The sequence below is a fragment of the Squalius cephalus genome (assembly GCF_949319135.1).
Source record: "Squalius cephalus genome assembly, chromosome: 1".
Lineage (NCBI taxonomy): Eukaryota > Metazoa > Chordata > Actinopteri > Cypriniformes > Leuciscidae > Squalius > Squalius cephalus.
This window is the reverse complement of record NC_137122.1, coordinates 34,197,358-34,211,080: the sequence shown is the minus strand read 5'-3', so window position 1 is coordinate 34,211,080 and position 13,723 is coordinate 34,197,358.

The window sequence follows — 13,723 nt, the reverse complement described above, 5'->3', positions numbered from 1 at the left end:
AAAAAATCCTGAATTTAGATAAAGTAAGGTGGAATTTTTAACAGTGTATGTTCCAAATAAAACAAACTAAGAGTGTATTAACATTTAAATAAATTTAAGCTATGAAAATCTGTCTGTATGAACACATGCATTTACTTTTTACATATACTTTAAGGATGAGTGGTATAAATATTTATACACGTGTTTACACAAACACACACACATATAAATTACAATAAGAAGACAATTTACCTGCCACAATAAAGCTGTTTAAGTACTGAAACCTGAAGAGAATTATCTTCTTCTTTTTTTTTTTTTAGCCATGGGTTCCCTTGGGTTTTAGAAAAATGTTTTCTGATTTATGATTACAATAAGGTCTGTGGCCAGGAAAATCTAAACCGCAAGCCAGAGGGTAAGGTAAAAGGGGTGGGCACTAACTGATAAAAAAGATTTTAAATAAATGAATGGTGCATCTCTCTTCACCCATGGAGAACTTCATTGCATGCATCAAACTGGTCTGTCTAGCAGCAGAAAGAAGCACATTCAACCACAACATAATGTGATTCATATGTCGGGGAGACATTCAGACGTGAAGTGGAGATAAGTGCTGAACTTGAGACATGAAGCCAAACCTGTTATTTCATAATTGAAATGTGCTAAGGTGTGTCCAGTATTAAAAAAATGCATTTATCAAATATTTCCAAGGCACGATGTTGGTCCAGCGATGGGCAGCTGCGGTCCTGGAGGGGCCACTGTCCTGAAGAGTTCCCGTCCCGTCCCGTCCCTAATCAAACACACCTGCCTGCATTTTTCAAGCAATCCTGAAGCCTTGGGGCCTGTTTACTTCATCAGTTCATGTGTTTTCTCTGATTGGATAGCTATCTTTTGTGTTCATGCGTGAATTATATTGTGACTAGGGCTGTCAAACGATTTATCGCGATTAATCGCATCCAAAATAAAAGTTTGTTTTTACATAATATATGTGTGTGTACGGTGTATAATTATTTTCTATATATAAATACACACACATGCATGTATATATTTAAGACATATTTGCATGTATATACACTCTAAAAACTGCTGGGTTAAAAAATAACCCAACCTTAACCACACTGCTGGGTCACTATTGGACAGAACACGCGCTGGGTTGGTTTGACCCAAGTGCTGGGTTTTTGCCATTTGACCCATATTTCTGGGTCATTCATTTGACCCAACCAGTGGGTGAAATTAACCCTCTTGCTGGGTTAAGTCTTACTCATGTGCTGGGTTATTTCTTGTCTCATTGCCTTAATAAAATTAGAAACAAATATTTGTTATATTATGAATGTAAAATAATTATTATCTCTGTAATACAATAAACCAGAGAGGCCACTGTATGATTTCAATCTCATTTTTTATTTTATTTTATACATTTCTTTAATACTTTACTTTATCAAATACAAATGTTAATCAATGTCAAAGGTCTGACATGTCCCCCTCATTTCATCCCTGAGGCACAGAATGTGCAGCAATTCCCCAGTCATCTCATTTTGTAAATATTCAACCATGTTGGTCCTCACCTGTTGATCAAGTCAAGTCATCTTTATTTATATAGCGCTTTTTACAATACAGATTGTATCAAAGCAGCTTCAGTGATACTGTAACATGAATATAATACAACAAAGTTTGTTTCTAGAAGAAAATTGCGTCATCATCCACCTTAAGGCAAATCAATAATATTGTTGAATATTAAATGTCCCCAACTAAGCAAGCCAAAAGCCAAGGCAACAGTGGCAAGGAACCAAAACTCATCAGTGACAGAATGGAGAAAAAAACCTTGAGAGAAGGCTCAGGCATTCAGTTCTCCTCTGGCCATCGAGCGAACAGTGTATGATTATGATCCAGGCAGCATTACAGGTCAGAGGTCAGATTGAATAAGAACATTCAGAATATTTATCCAGTTCCATCTGGTTGGAAGTCGGAGTCATCACACCGGTATGGAGACGAGTTTGTTGAGGATCAGTCGTGTCGATGAGGCCTTCACAGGGCTGATGAGGCTGGCACTTCAGGAAAGCGTCATGGATGGGTCCAGGTGCAGGTCCACCATCTGATCTGCATACGGCCTGGATCCGGCTGACTTCAGTAAACTTAAGATTGAACAGAAAGACATACATTAGCATAGATGCCATTCTTCTTATTAAATAATGAGTAGCCTACATCAGGTGTTATAGGAAAGTGTCCCCGGTTCCGGCTGACCTATGCAGCCTAATAATCATTTAACTGATTTGAATAATAGAAATGTATAATGTTCTATATGAATTCCAGGTAAAAGAGATGCGTTTAAGTTTAAATTTAAACTGACAGAGTGTGTCTGCTTCCCAGACAATCACTTAGAGTGTTGCAATAAAACTGACATGCAAGTTAAGCTTTTTTTGTGGAAGTATCAATTTATTACTGAATATGCAATTAAAATTATTGCAAACATTACCAAATGACCAAATGTGAAAAACAAACAAAATGTGCATTCAGTATTGCAAACTGAATTATAGTAATAGTAATAAAAGTGTAATTTTGACAAATATTATCAACATTAAGGCATTAAAATAAAACATTATTTTATTAAAAATAAAATATTACTGTAATGTTGATATAGTGCAGGGGTGGGGAACGTCGGTCCTGGAGAGCCACTGTCCTGCAGAGTTTAGTTCCAACCCTAATCAAACACACCTGAACCAGCTAATCAATGTCTTTAGGATCATTAAGGCTACAATCAGATGAGTTTTTATCAGGGTTGGAGCTAAACTCTGCAGGACAGTGGCTCTCCAGGACCGACGTTCCCCACCCCTGATATAGTGTCTTTAACATTAAAAATCACAAACCCTCAAAGCTGCTCGTTAATCTCCTGACTGGCAGCGCTGATGATCGCCCGTTTAGATGTTAACTTACACACAATAAAATGAAAGATGACAGGGTAGGCTATCATGTAAGTTTACATTTTTTAAGTTTTAAATATTGACGATCATTCGTTCAACTAAACGGGTATACTTTTCTTCTCAAAACTGGCGCTATTTCTCCTTTCCTCAGTCGATGTTTATAAAGATTGCAAGTCATACATTTACTAACAAAGGCTATATCAAGGCTCTTGAAAGCCTTTTTTTTTTTTTTTTTTGGCAGAAACGATGGTTCGAGACAGTACAGAAGACACACGCAGACTGTGCTGGAACTTACCTCAGTCACTTCTTCAGACGAGTATTTCTAAAACGACACCAGCAGATTTTCACTCACAACTCACTAGCTAGCCTAACGTACATTAGAGACTCATTTCCCGCTGATTTTACGTGCGAGCCCTGTGAGGGAAACTGCGCGTATGGATTTCATACAAAAGCTTTTCTCACTTTTAAATACGCAACGTCCACAATGAATAGGCCTACGATAATTACATGATGAATTTAGAATTAAAATTTTCAAAAAGGCTGCTGATATGGTTTAATTTCAACTAAGGATTTAACATGCGGCATTTTGTCAAAAATTCTAACCGGCTAGCTGTGGCTAATTAATGTTTCACGAAATAAATACGTTACCCCTCACACTTCCATATCAAGGACTGTATGTTGAACAGTGAAATTAGCTTGCTGCTACCACCACAACTTATTAAAAATATAGGTAAACATTCATATTAACTTACCATAAAACACTGCCTGCTCCGAGTGGCGTGCTCCTCAAGTCAGAAGTGAAGAATCCAGAAAGTTCCGCAAAGAATGAAAAAAGTAACCAGTTGCTGGGTCAAAATAACCCAACCAGCGTTTATTTGTGAATGACCCCCTTACAACTCATTTGACCCAGCATGAGCAACCCAATAATGTGTTCCCAGATAGCAAACTGACATTGAACCAACATGGAAACGACGTCTCTCCTGACATTGAAACAACATCACTTTGCTCATCGAATTAACGTTGAATCAACGTCAGACACGCCATTCAACCGCATTTCAACATTGAATCAATGTTTTATTTTCAACGTAATAAATAGTAAAGATTGATCCAACGTTGAAATTTGATTGATGATTGATACTAACCTTTACAACTAAGAATCAACGTTGAATCGACGTCTGCCTGCTATCTGGGTTTACAGTACCCCAAACAACCCAACTTTTTGACCCAGCACAATCAACCCAACAATTTGTTTACAGAAACAACCCAGCATTTTTTAGAGTGTACTGTGTATATATATTTATATTATATATAATTTATATTATATATAAATATTTTATATATAAATAACACATTTTTCTTAAATATATATGCATGTGTGTGTATTTATATATAGAAAATAATTATACTCCATACACACACATATATTATGTAAACACAAACTTTTATTTTGGTCGTTTTTTAATCGTTTGACAGCCCTAATTGTGACTATTTCGAAGTGCTGTGTAATGACGTAATGTTAAGTATGTGAGAACAGAAGTGAAAGAGTAAACAAGATGGATGAAGATCGCTGCTCCTGTCTCGTGTGTCTCTAACTCCTGATAGATACCACACTATCTGATCATGAAAAGATCAGATGTAAATGCCATCTGAAATGCTTTCTAGATGGATTTAAATTTATTTACTCAAACCACTTCTGGAGGAGACATATGCCAATCTGGAGTGGAAAGTGTATGCATCTGGTTGTTGAAGCCACATACGTATGTAAATTTTACTCGTTCCAAAACCGTAAATAAATAAATAAAGTTTGAGAGCATTTTACCAGCTCCCAGTAGCCAGATAGGCCTATGATAGTGCTACTGCAACACGCATCGATAGACCCTCAGATGAGACAATCTCTTCAACAAGCTGACTGCTGCAAATGTCATCAACATACAGTCATCTTCATTCAAAGTAGTGAGACTAAATTCTATCACCAGTGAAAGCAGCTCTCTCTCCTATTGCTGTCTTTTTTCTTAAAATTAGCTGATGATAAATAAAAAAAGCTAATTGAAGATTAGATATTAAATTTGGGGAGACACATTTATGTGTCACATTTACACATTGTCACATCCTTTGCACATTCCAATTCACGAAAAAGAACTGACGGAAAACGAGTCGGAACTGAGCTTGTCTGAGCTTATTAAGTGTAATGCCTGGCTACAGGAGTCAGGCCGATTTATCCTCGATTTTCCCCTCTTTACCATTGTGGTGAAGAGTAGCGCTTGTGCTTAGGCTGTGGGCACTGGGCACTCAATGTTTCTACGCTATATATACTGACACCTGTCTTTACTTAGTAGTTCATTATATACTTTGTGCATAATGATGAACAACACTGTTAATCCAACTAAACTGATTTCTTTTGAATAAACTAAATTAAGTTGTATGTAAAAATGTCTTTAATTAAACTAAACAAGGGTAATTAATTATTTTTTGAGTGTATTTACATCAAGGTGGAAAAGGACTTTCATCATATAAAACCAAAAAGATTATATCAAACTTATTAAGTAATTTTACCTATCTGGAGAAATCAGGTTATATCTACTGACAGTAATGCTTCAGTAAAACCTTGTTTTTCAGGTTGGTTGAATTCAGTTATAATCAGTAATCTTAAATCATTTATTTCATTTTAACAAAACCAGTTATTGTAGATCAGTGATCTCAAACTTAATTCCTGGAGGGCCAGGTCACAGTTTTGCTCCAACCCTAATCAAACACACCTGATCCAGCTAATCAAGGTCTTCAGGATTACTAGAAACTTCCTTGCAGGTGTGAGTTGGAGCTAAACTGTGCAGAGCTGTGGCCCTCCAGGAATTGAGTTTGAGACCACTGTTGTAGATGTTACCACATGAAATACATTAAGTTGAACTGAAACATTTTTTTTTCCAGTGTATAGTGATGGGATACTTTAAATCAGGGGTGTCAAACTCAGTTCCTGGAGGGCCACAGCCCTGCAGAGTTTAGCTTCAACCCTAATTAAACACACCTGATCAGCTAATCAAGTCCTTCAGGCTTATTTGAAAACTGCAGTGTGTGTGTGTTGAAGCAGAGTTGGAACAAAACGTTAGCTGTGTCCCAATGTTGAAGGCTGCATCCTTCGAAGGACGCAGACTTCAAGGATGCAGCCTATGCATCCTCTGAAGGACGCACCATGTAGCATAGGATTTCCTAATTGTGCAACCAGGTGTTCCCGATCACCGCTCCTGGCGCCAAGCAACGGTGCGAGAGGACAGCTGCTATCCTGATCATTCATTTTGATAACTGAGTAAACAACTATGGAGCCAGAATTGGCTATTGTCATTTTTATGTTTTATATTTTACTGGAGGACATGGTGAGGATTTTTTAGCCCCGGCGCTGCCGGATCATGTATTTTCGGTTTAGCCTTGTTTGAATACAAAACCCAATTGAATATAAAAAACTTAAAAAAACTTATGGATAGTGGAAATATGCACTCTAACACTCTGGAGATCATCCCAGATGATGTCCCACCAGCAGGAGGCCTTACCAGGGGCAGCCCATCCCGGTCCAGCAGCTCAGCTCAATAGAGTCTAAATCTTTTTTTTTCTTATTTTATGTATTGTAAAATTAAATGTTTATGTTGATTTTGATATGTTTAACATATTTTATAAATAGTAGGAAAAAGTACTTTAATGTAGCCTAAAGAACAAATGATTTTCATTTACCAATTTTATTTGAAAAAATAAAAAGGTATAGAATTTGTTTCATGCAGAAATTATGACTGTCATTACAAAAATAAACAATGTCCAGAACAATTCATTCTCTTTTATTTACACAATTAAAGTTGCATAAAAATAAATGTACATAATTTTTCTTTTAAAAAATAAAAGTGAAAAAAGTTAAACAAGAATATGTAGAAAATATATATATTTTTCAAACATTCTCTCAAGAAGAGAAAACAGCCTGTCCATCCTCTCCCTTCTTTCCTGTGCACTCCTCGCCTCTGCCTCCCTCTGTAGTTGCATTTCTTCTCTGATCAAGTCCAAAAACTCGTCCTGTCTCGCCGCCTTCGTGCTGGTGCTCCTCCTCACCGTGGGCACCCACTACTGAACTCGGCCCTGGTGTGTCCTCAGGGATTGAGGCGATGAGGACAGGGGGGTTGGTGCAATGCCTTTTTTAAATTTTTTTTTAAAAAAGACGGAAGGCACTCCTGCCTAAAAACCAAAACCCTCATGTAAATACCGCGAATGCAAAGTCTTCAACAAATTTGTACAATAACTCACTAAAAGAGTAGGCTAAAGAAAAGTTATGTGAAATGAAAAACTGTAAAAGAAAAGCAATATGAAATGAAAAGAATGTGTGGAATGAAAATAAAATGTAAAGACAAGCAATGATAAATAAACAGAAAATATGCAAATAAGCCTTTAAATAAATGTTCTTCATACACACCCTTTTGTGTTTTCATTTAGGCTATAATGAATGTTCACAGCATGTGTGGTGGGGGTGGGGGGTGGTGGACTGCTCGCGGTGGGCGCCGGAAAATTTCCCTTATTTTCAAATCCAAAACTTGACAGGTATGCTTCAAATGCGACCTTCCAAGGATGCAGCCTTTGAATTGGGACGTCCTTCGCCGCGCCGCGGTGACGCAATCGGCCTTCAAATACGGCCTTCGAAGGATGCAGCCTTCACTTTGGGACACAGCTCGTGTAGGGCTGTGGCCCTCCAGGAACTGAGTTTGACACCTGTGATTTAAATCAATTGAACCAATTGCTTCAATCCATTGACTGGATTGATTGAAGTGCTGGAGCCTGGAAAGTCACACGCTGGTGATGCCTGCCGGTCAGAACAGTGTTGAAAACTCAACAAAGTCCAAGCATAAAAATACCTTTTACAAACCAACAGCAATTTTTTTTATTAGGCAATTTTATATAGTCCATGAGCCAGGGGGGTCCATCGGTATCAACGGGGGGGGGGGGGGGGGGGGGCAAATGCTATCATTGTTTTTTGGCAAGGTATACACCCCTAGTATTAGAAAAATCACGATAGCAGTGCAGCGGTGGTAGCGAAATCACTTTTTTGAGCTCATGAATTTACTAACCCCCTAAAATTAATTCCGTTTTTGAAATCTGGTGTATATCTGGTTTAGGCTCATGCTAGGGATATTGTCAATATTCTATAATATGGTGCTTGGTATCGTTGGAAAGGGGACCTTTTAGGCTTTCATTTATGCCCAGTACTGAATCTGCCTGACAAACACAGAGGTCACATGACTTCTTTAAACCAGAAATAACACACATTTTTTCACAATTTCAGCCTAAACTGTATGCTTTCTTTTATCCCTGTGGCATGAAAGAACACCACGGACACAAAACTCAACAACTTCAATACTCAAGGCACTCTGATGACTCAGAAAATGTATAATATACCCATACTATTTATTTATGAGAGCCTTAAATTAGACTTGTGCAGCCAGTCTCATTATGGAACCGGCAGGAATCAATCACTGTAAAAATCTATTATTGGAATGTCTATCCATTATAAAAGTGCATCTATCCATTATAAAAGAGCATCTGTCCATCATAAAAGTGCATCTATCCATTATAAAAGTGCATCTATCCATCATAAAAGTGCATCTATCCATCATAAAAGTGCATCTATCCATCATAAAAGTGCATATACCATCATAAAAGTGCATCTATCCATCATAAAAGTGCATCTGTCCATCATAAAAGTGCATCTATCCATTATAAAAGAGCATCTGTCCATCATAAAAGTGCATCTATCCATTATAAAAGTGCATCTATCCATCATAAAAGTGCATCTATCCATCATAAAAGTGCATATCCATTATAAAAGAGCATCTGTCCATCATAAAAGTGCATCTATCCATTATAAAAGTGCATCTATCCATCATAAAAGTGCATCTATCCATCATAAAAGTGCATCTATCCATCATAAAAGTGCATCTATCCATCATAAAAGTGCATCTATCCATCATAAAAGTGCATCTATCCATTATAAAAGAGCATCTATCCATTATAAAAGTGCATCTATCCATCATAAAAGTGCATCTCTCCATCATAAAAGTCCATCTCTCCATCATAAAAGTCCATCTCTCCATCATAAAAGTCCATCTATCCATCATAAAAGTGCATCTATCCATTATAAAAGTGCATCTATCCATCATAAAAGTGCATATATCCATCATAAAAGTGCATCTGTCCATCATAAAAGTGCATCTATCCATTATAAAAGAGCATCTGTCCATCATAAAAGTGCATCTATCCATTATAAAAGAGCATCTGTCCATCATAAAAGTGCATCTATCCATCATAAAAGTCCATCTTTCCATCATAAAAGTCCATCTATCCATCATAAAAGTCCATCTATCCATTATAAAAGTGCATCTATCCATTATAAAAGAGCATCTATCCATCAAAAAGTACATCTATCCATTATAAAAGTGCATCTGTCAATTATAAAAGTGCATCTCTTCATCATAAAAGTGCATCTCTCCATCATAAAAGAGCATCTGTCCATCATAAAAGTGCATCTATCCATTATAAAAGAGCATCTGTCCATCATAAAAGTGCATCTATCCATCATAAAAGTCCATCTCTCCATCATAAAAGTCCATCTATCCATCATAAAAGTCCATCTATCCATTATAAAAGTGCATCTATCCATTATAAAAGAGCATCTATCCATCAAAAAGTACATCTATCCATTATAAAAGTGCATCTGTCCATTATAAAAGTGCATCTCTTCATCATAAAAGTGCATCTCTCCATCATAAAAGTGCATCTATCCATTATAAAAGAGCATCTGTCCATCATAAAAGTGCATCTATCCATCATAAAAGAGCATCTGTCCATCATAAAAATGCATCTCTTCATCATAAAAGTGCATCTATCCATCATAAAAGTGCATCTATCCATTATAAAAGTGCATCTCTTCATCATAAAAGTGCATCTCTCCATCATAAAAGAGCATCTGTCCATCATAAAAGTGCATCTATCCATTATAAAAGTGCATCTCTTCATCATAAAAGTGCATCTCTCCATCATAAAAGAGCATCTCTCCATCATAAAAGTGCATCTCTCCATCATAAAAGTGCATCTATCCATTATAAAAGAGCATCTGTCCATCATAAAAGTGCATCTATCCATCATAAAACAGCATCTGTCCATCATAAAAGTGCATCTCTTCATCATAAAAGTGCATCTATCCATCATAAAAGTGCATCTATCCATTATAAAAGTGCATCTCTTCATCATAAAAGTGCATCTCTCCATCATAAAAGAGCATCTGTCCATCATAAAAGTGCATCTGTCCATCATAAAAGTGCATCTCTCCATCATAAAAGAGCATCTGTCCATCATAAAAGTGCATCTCTTCATCATAAAAGTGCATGTCTTCATGTTCATTTTATGAAGTATACTTAAGTAATTTTCAAGTATATTTTTTAAGTATACTTTATGTAGTAAGTATACTAATATCAATGTGTACTTGTCGTAAACTTGTGTACTATTTCAATACTGCTTGGGACTAAATTGGCCCACTTATAGTATTTTTAGTATTTGTAAGAGTAGTAAACTAGGTTTCTCATTTGTAATGCATCTGTCCTACAAGTGAACTTATAAGTATACTAGTAGTTTACTATTTTAATACAAGTAGTACATTTTTTAGTTTATGAAAGTACAAACTGATGTGTACTCTCAGTAAACTACTAGTTTCGTAGTTTATACTGCAAGTATACTTGTAAGTTTTCTTTAAGTGAACATAACATTATACTTATAGTTTACTACTTATATATTATTTGCACTTGAAAAATACCTTTAACTGTACTTTAATTTTAAAAACATTTTATTAGCTTCATGCATCCTTTTTTAATCAACACTTGAGTGTCAGTAAGTTTCATAAAGAAAGGCAACATTTTAAACAAAAAAGTAGAATTAGAGTAAATTGCTATACACTACCAGTGGACTAGCCTACACAAAAATTCAGATATGCAGAATTAGAAACATATCTGTTTTATATTAATATTCTAATCAATATTTTCAAACAATGTAAGTTTCATAAGACTGTATATGAAAAACTATGTAAAAAAAAAAGTATATTTAATTGACTACTCAATCAAAAGAGTTAACACAACTACAAGACAAGTATACTTTGAATTCTTAATTATTCTTTTAAGTATATCTGGATCAAAAGATTGAGTTCAAGTACAGGCCAAATATACCTGGGTATTCATAAAGAATCTTAATGCAATGAATAGCTCCTAGTGACAAAATTCTAAGAAAATTCTTAGAAATGTGGGCGTTTACTCTTAAAATTAAAGAAAAAATCCCAGTAAAGAAAAAAGTAATTCAGAAAGCATCTTAACCCTTAAAAGAGGTCTTAAGGTCAAAATTGTAAGGAGTACGGACGAGGACTTTTCAGAGGCTGAAGAGATTCTTTAGCAGAGGAGAACATGGCAGAAAGACGAAGAGGGAGAAAAAAATGTGTTGCAGACAATGGATGACAGTGAGTTAATAAGATGCTATAGATTAGATCGTGCAGGGATCATGTTTGTGACTGATCTTAGAGACGCGCTAACATCTCCGACACAGCGCAGAAATGCCATAGCGCCAGAAATGAAAGTAAGTAATCACTACATTACGATATTTGGCAACTGGGAAAATGCAACATTGCAGCAGTGTGTAATGTAGTCGCATGTAATTTCAAAGTGAAGGCTTAGAATATACCCTATACTTAAAATCACTCTTTTTTCCTTCTTGGACAACCAGCCAATCACAGTCTTCAAAAGATTGTGTCATAAATAGCAACGGGGTCAGCCCCGCCTCCTCACTAAGATGAAAGTTTTTGTCTTTTCCTTGCTCAGAGTTGCTCTCAGATTGGCCCCGAATCGCTCTTAAGCTAAGACTGCTATGTAAAAGTTTTTAAGCTAAATTAAAGGACAAGTTCGGTATTTTACACTGAAAGCCCTGTTTTCAGATTGTTTCTGATGAAATAGAATGGTTAAGATTGAAATTTGGACACATGTTGCTGTCCCGAGTATTTTCGGTTTCTGTGGTAGCACATCCCTTTAATGCGTTTTAGGAAGGATTGTTCCAGTGCACCTATGCAGCCATTGTGGAGGTGGAGGTGGGGGGGGGGGTGCTACCACAGAAACCGAAAATTCTCGGGACAGCAACATGTGTCCAAATTTCAATCTTAACCGTTTTATATCATCAGAAACGATCTGAAAACAGGGCTTTAAGTGTAAAATACCGAACTTGTCCTTTAAGAGTTTTCTGAGAGGATTCTTAGAATCTTTATGAATACGGGCCCTGGACTTTTCTCTCAGTATAAATCAAGTAGGCCTACACTGAAGTGTAATTTTAAGTATATTTCTGAGAAGTACATAAAATGTAGACTGAAAGTATACTTTCTTATTTTAAGTTTAAAAGAAGTATACTAAGTGTGAAAAACACCAAGCTTACATTAGCTACTGCTACTATTCCCCACCAATTCACAAGCACAAGAGAAAAAGTATTTTGTACTTACATTTAATACCCCTGGAACTCAATGGAAGTTGATTGAAGATGGCATAGTTGGTAGTGTTGTTATAACCAGTCAACTGAACCAACAATCTTTTCACAAAACCGACAAAACCTTGTCAAACTTTCAAAATCCATCAACATTCAGTGCATGAGCTACTTTCTGACATTCTAACTGAAAGTGGGTGAATATCAAAATACACGATAGAAACATTTTGTTAAACCACTTACAAGTGTTATGTTGACAACACCATTGACTACACTATTGAAACAATTACTTTTTATTACAACTGTACATGAATAAATAGGCCATTTGGCCCTGGACTAATAGGGTATTCTATTTGTCCATTCTATTGGCTCTATTCTATTTTGAAGACTTGTGCTGGCTGCACAAGTCTAATTTAAGGCTCTCACAAATAAATAGTATGGGTATATTATACATTTTCTGAGTCATCAGAGTGCCTTGAGTATTGAAGTTGTTGAGTTTTGTGTCCATGGTGTTCTTTCATGCCACAGGGATAAAAGAAAGCATACAGTTTAGGCGGAAATTGTGAAAAAATGTGTGTTATTTCTGGTTTAAAGAAGTCATGTGACCTCTGTGTTTGTCAGGCAGATTCAGTACTGGGCATAAATGAAAGCCTAAAAGGTCCCCTTTCCAACGATACCAAGCACCATATTATAGAATATTGACAATATCCCTAGCATGAGCCTAAACCAGATATACACCAGATTTCAAAAACAGAATTTATCTTAGGGGGTTAGTAAATTCATGAGCTCAAAAAAGTGATTTCGCTACCACCGCTGCACTGCTATCGTGATTTTTCTAATACTAGGGGTGTATACCTTGCCAAAAAACAATGATAGCATTTGCCCCCCCGTTGATACCGATGGACCAAATTTGGGGCCCTGGCTCATGGACTAATAGTCTATTAAATTAAATGTAACAATTTTTCTTTTACCACTAAATATGAAATCTCTGTATAATATGTGTTGTTTTATTAAATTGCTTGCTTGTTTTGTTTTATGAAGGGCTTGATTAATCAGGCTATACTCTTCCTTTTCATTATACAAATGTGTAATTAAAATGTCTGCAAATGTATAAAAACTGATCCATTATCAGGTAAAAACCATAAGCATTCTGCTTCAGTTGTTGTGTTGTTGATTCACATTGTTTCTAGATTATTGTGCAGAGTGATCAAATCCATTTTAAAAGCTTCATTGACCTTTTTGTGGAGAGAAAAAAAAGAACTTTATCACAAAAAAACACCTTTCATTACAAGGATTGGACAGCAGAA